Here is a 5680-nt window from a genome sequence, read left to right as displayed (position 1 = left end):
CCCAAAGTACACCTAGATTTTGTCCAGGCAGCTGTGGCTCATCAGTGTAACAACCTTGTCTTAGAGACATGGGTCAAATCTCAGCAGCAGTTCTATTCACTTCCACTTCAAGGTATATACCCTCATAGTAGATCACCCTCCCCCAGCCTTCAGTCTCCTCATTTATAAAATAAAGGGTTTGGGGTAGAAGATCAACTCTAAGGGCCTTTTTTCAGCTCTGATACTCTAAGTTCTTATGATTTCATATCTAGAAATGTAAACATGTAGAAACATCATCTTTTAAAGAAAAGACAAAGACAAAGACAGGGATGAGAGAGTTCCTCAATAATTGGTTAGTGAAGGTAGTGATGAGTTCAACCCTAAGAACAAAAAGTGATAGAGGAAAGAGCTATAAAACTCCCACAGGAACTTCTAAGTACAGAGTAAAAAAGGGGGTCTGTGAGAATTAACGACCCAGCAACAATCTGTTTTAGTGAAGACAAGAGATGATTGCTGGTGGTAGGATATTTACCTCTCTCTACTTCTCTTATTCAAAGACATGGCAGACTCCTGACAACTCAGAGCCATGGGCCACTTTTGCCCTACTAAACACTCAATAATAGGGATCATGGACTAGGGAGATCTATCCGGCCAAGGCCAAGGATTTGTTACAGAAAAAAACAACGTTCCATGCACCAAGGTCAATTTGAATGCAAGCTTGCCCACTGTAGTTCTTGGCATGAAGCAAGAAACAGATTTGTTTGAACAGAGCAGTATTTCTATTTGCAATCATACCACTGTGTGCTGTGGTCCTATTAATTCTCACAAGCAAAGTACCTCTGTGAGGATAGCCGTCTCCCTCCAGTGTGTGCATGCAACCTTCAGGGAACACTCAGAATGGTAACATGGAGGCAGTAGGTGGCAGTCATCTACTTTCTAATTCAAGAAGGGTTCAGGGATTGGAAGCTGTCTTCTGCTTAAAGCAAATCCATGGTCCCAAATACTCCCTGAAAAACAAAGTACCTCTTTGAAGTTTGAAGAAAGGTATCAGATCTGCTCCCCGCCAAGAGCAGAGCAGAAAAGACAGTCTATCCATTAATGAGAGGCAATCTGCTATGATAGGTAAAAGCATGAGCTCTGGAGCCAGATTGCTTGGTTTTTCCTCCCCCACTCCCACTTATTAGCTGTGTGACCTTGGGCAAATTATTCAACCTCTCTGTGCCTCAGTTACCTCATATGTAAAGCAGAAGTAGTAATAAAGCTTAGCTCATAGAATTGTTGAGAAAATGAATGAGTTAATATTTCTAAAGCAGTTATAACAGCACCTAGAAGAATAAGTGCTTTTTAATTGTTTATTAAATAAAATAAATAATCATTATGCGTTGGACACCAGCTAAAGTATCTGAAGGTCAATAGTAATTTAGCTGCTTTTCTCCTTTATTAAAAATCTTCAGCCTACTTGCAGAGCACAAGTACTTATAGCTAAAATCAGAAGAGAGGGTTTTAGATAGGTTTACATTACTTTGTTTTTGTTTTCGATGGAAGCGAAGGAATTTTACTTATTTTTTATGTTTAATAGCTTTATTAATTTTTTATTAATTTTTTCTATAGCTATTTTTTATTATATGATGGGTATAATCATGGTAAATTAAAGTAACAGACTGATCATGTCAAGCAGATGAATGTTTTCATTAAGATGGTGTTTGATTCAGAACACACATTCTATCAGCAAAACTTGCCATTAACTTTTTTCTTTTTTTCAATTGGAGTTGACATTTAATATTATTTTACATTAGTTTCAAGTGTACAGCATAGTGGTTAGACATTTATATAATTTATGAAGTGATCCCCCCTATTAGTCTAGTACCCACTGGCACTATACATAGTTATTATAATATTATTGACTATTTTCCCTATGCTGCATACTTTGTATCCCCATGACTATTTTGTAACTACCAATTTGTTCTTCTGAATCCCTTCACTTTTTTCACCCAGCCCCCCAACCTCCCTCCCATCTGACAACCATCAAAATGTTCTCTGTATCCATGAGTCTGTTTTCATTTTGTTTGTTCATTTATTTTATTCTTTAGATTCCACATATAAGTGAAATCATATAGTACCTTTCCTTCTCTGTCTGACTTACTTCACTTAGCATAATACCCTCTAGGTCCATCCATGTCATTGTAAATGGTAAGATTTCATTTTTTTAATGGCTGAGTAATATTACATTGTGTGTGTGTGTGTGTGTGTGTGTGTGGGTGTGGGTGTGGGTGTGGGTGTGGGTGTATCACCTCTGTATTAGAGTAGGGCAATCCAAAAAACAGACTCAAATATCTGATAGGCTCAAGTATAATAGAGCTTTACTTCTCACTCATTTGAAACCCAAAATGTGTGTTCCCATTAGGTAGAGAGCTCTCTTCTAAGTGGTGACTCAGAGATCCAGGCTCCTTATCTCTTGTGGCTCCTTTACCTTCAATACACGGCTTCCCAGATCACTATGCTCCTCTGCATTGGGTCAGTGAAAAGGAAAAATGGGGGGAAGCAAATGCACATGATTGGTCTGGAAATGATACAAATTTCTTTATTCTTGTGCTATTGATGAGAACTAGTCACATGACCTCATCAAAATATAATAAGGACTGGGACATGTAGTCCCTGCTTGTGTATACGTATTGTGTATATCGGTTTATATACATATATGTTATGAGTATGTTTATATGTATCAGTGCATTGCATTGGTATATGTATATGTGGATATCTATGGTATGTATATGTATGTATATGTGCATGTGCATGTACGTATATGTCTGCATGTGTGTATGTGCTTGCATATCTGTGATTTTATGTGGGTGTGTGCATGCATATGAATTATGTTTCTATAGGTTTGTGTTTGTTTCTATAAGTACCTGTACATATTTACACATACAAGTATGTACATATTTTCATGTGTACCCGTGTGTGTGTTGGTGTTTATGTGTATGTATATGTATGGATGTTATACATGTACAAACATAAACACCTGAAACAACTTTCGTGAAACAAAATAACATTTAATGCACTCATATTTTTCATCCAATCTTATTTTAGCAATGAAATACTCAGGTCATGACTACCTAAATGATTTTTATCATCTATTAATGGATTAAAACTACAGTGTGAAAAATACTGGTGGGAGATAATAACATAAATAATAAAAATAGCAAATATTTGTTAAGCATTAGCTAAGTGCCAAGCAGGTTACATACACTATTTCATTTAACAGTCATAGAATCCCATGAGGTATGCATTATTATTAGTTCCATTTTATGGAAGAGAAGACAGCCATATAGGAATTAATTAAGATGTCACGTGCCAGTGCCAAAATTAACAAGTCGATTATAGTTTACTAAGCAGAGCCAAAATTTGAAGCCAGACAGTGTGGTTCTGACGCCCTAGTTTATAACCAATAGTCCATACTACCCTGCCACCTATTTGTAAAAAGGCCTCTCTAATCTCCTTGCTCATGATTCCTGTTAAAAGTATATCCCTTTCCCACACCTCCGTGCATCATTTTCCCAGCTCCAGTGCTTACTGTGGGGGCCATAACCAGCAGCCTCGCTAACTCTGGCTACAATTACTCAAGTGACTCTGGCACTGCTGACTGAGTTCATGGGTACAGATGTAATGGAATCAGATGCAGCTGTAAGATGTAGTCTTACATTCTCCAGCAAGTTTCACTATCATGATTTTTGCTGTAATAATGTTCCCATGTCTTTGAGCCTCTGTCAATCACATGAAGTAGGAGACAGACCCCAGCAAATAAAGTGACTGAATCTCCCTGGCATGTCTGATTATTACACTATGGGCATAAATCCATGGTCTGCACCATCTTTCTGCATCTTGATTTGACATCTGCTACATGGAGATAATAATAACTGCAATCTTTATTAAGCCCTCCTTGCTGATTTCCTTTAGTTTCGCACTTGGCAATGGAACTCATCTTTACTCTTCATGCTTGGCAACTGGATTTTTCTGGGTCTTTTTGTACTTGTCTCTTTTTTCCCTGCAATTGATCTCTGCTTTCCATCTCCCTGTCTAGATCATACGCAGCTCAAGGCCCAATCCATCCATCTCATTTCCTGGATATTCCCCAGCCAATTGAAGGAAGAGGTCAGTATGCAAATGACTCAGCACAACTGTGCCTCGCTCACCCATGTACCAAAATCCTATCCTGTGCCTGGCACTGTGCTAGGAACTGTGGGTACAGAGACCCAAAAAGACATAGCCCCTGCCATTAAACAGTTCAGTGCAATTGTCACTGTAGGACATATCAGTAATTCAGTTTCATTTGGCTTGAACTTGAGACCTTCTCCCCCCCCACCATGAGAAGGAAAGAAAAATGCCCCCACTCGGCTTGATCTCTCCCCATTAGTACAAATTTCCCCTCTCTCAATACTATATTCCCACCCTTTAAAAAGCTCCATTCTTCTGCTTATCTAGGTTGGATAGGGTAAGGGGCGAAGGTCTAAAGGGACAGTTTAGCTTTACTTCTTAGCAAGCATTACAAAGATGTTTTGGTAGCTCCTTGGTTGGTCCCATGAGATTGTGAGGAGCAGCTGAAACATGGCCGTAAAGGGCAAGGATTCCAGAATCAGATCACCTGGATTCAACTCTTGGCTCCAGCACTCGCTGTTTGTGTGACTTCAAGTTATGCATCATCTCTGTATTTTGATTGCCTTTTTCTGTAAAATTAGAATGATAACAGTGCCTGATTCATGGGGTAGTGTTTAAATGAGTCAATCCATGTGAAAGCACTTAGAAACATGCCTGGCACATAGTAAGTGATGAATACTTATAAGCTTTCATTTTTATTAATTTACTTAACACCCATTGCCCCCAGTTTTGAGCTTCAGCCAAATTGCCAGGACTACTGGAAAAGTCCTATCATGCATCCTATAACATTCGCCTTATCTTGTCTCATCCAACGTGGCTGGAACAGAGTGAGAAAGGAGGAGAGTGAGAGATGAAGCTTAGAAGTCAGGAGAACACAGACAATGCACGGCTTCATGGTAGATGGCTAGAAGTATGTGTTTTATTCTGAATATAACCAAAAATGGTTAGAAAGAGTCATATGATGTGAGCAAGAGTCACATGATGTCATTTACATTAACAAAGTATTATGCAGGCTGCTACTGGAGAAAGAATGGATTGTACAGGGCAAGAGTGATCACTTAGAGTGACCAGAAACGTTATAGTTAGGAGGCTAGGCTATATTCTAGGTTAGAGATTATCTACATAAATATTGAATACATAAATCACATTCTGGATATTTTTTGAAGGTGGAGGCAACAGGATTTTCTAGTGAATGTGATATATATATATGTGTATATATATATACATATATATATACACATATATATATCACATATATATATTTTCCTCTTTTGTGAGAATCATAACAAAAGAAAAGAGGCATACATTAGACAAAAAAAAACATAATGTTGGCAGTTAATCATCTGAGTGAAGAATTATGAACTTGTTTAGGCAAGGGGTTCTGAAGAAAACAGGTTTGGAGGAATATTCAGGCAGGGGTATGATCACATTCTATAATGATGATGGCTATTATAATGATGACGATGATGTTGATGGTAATGGATATGTTTTATAGATAGTGAAATAATGATCTGACAGTGGCTGGCTGGAAAAAGTTACCACTTATGTA

The sequence above is a fragment of the Pteropus alecto genome, unplaced genomic scaffold (assembly GCF_000325575.1).
Source record: "Pteropus alecto unplaced genomic scaffold, ASM32557v1 scaffold139, whole genome shotgun sequence".
Classification (NCBI taxonomy): domain Eukaryota; kingdom Metazoa; phylum Chordata; class Mammalia; order Chiroptera; family Pteropodidae; genus Pteropus; species Pteropus alecto.
This window is presented reverse-complemented; position numbering follows the sequence as displayed.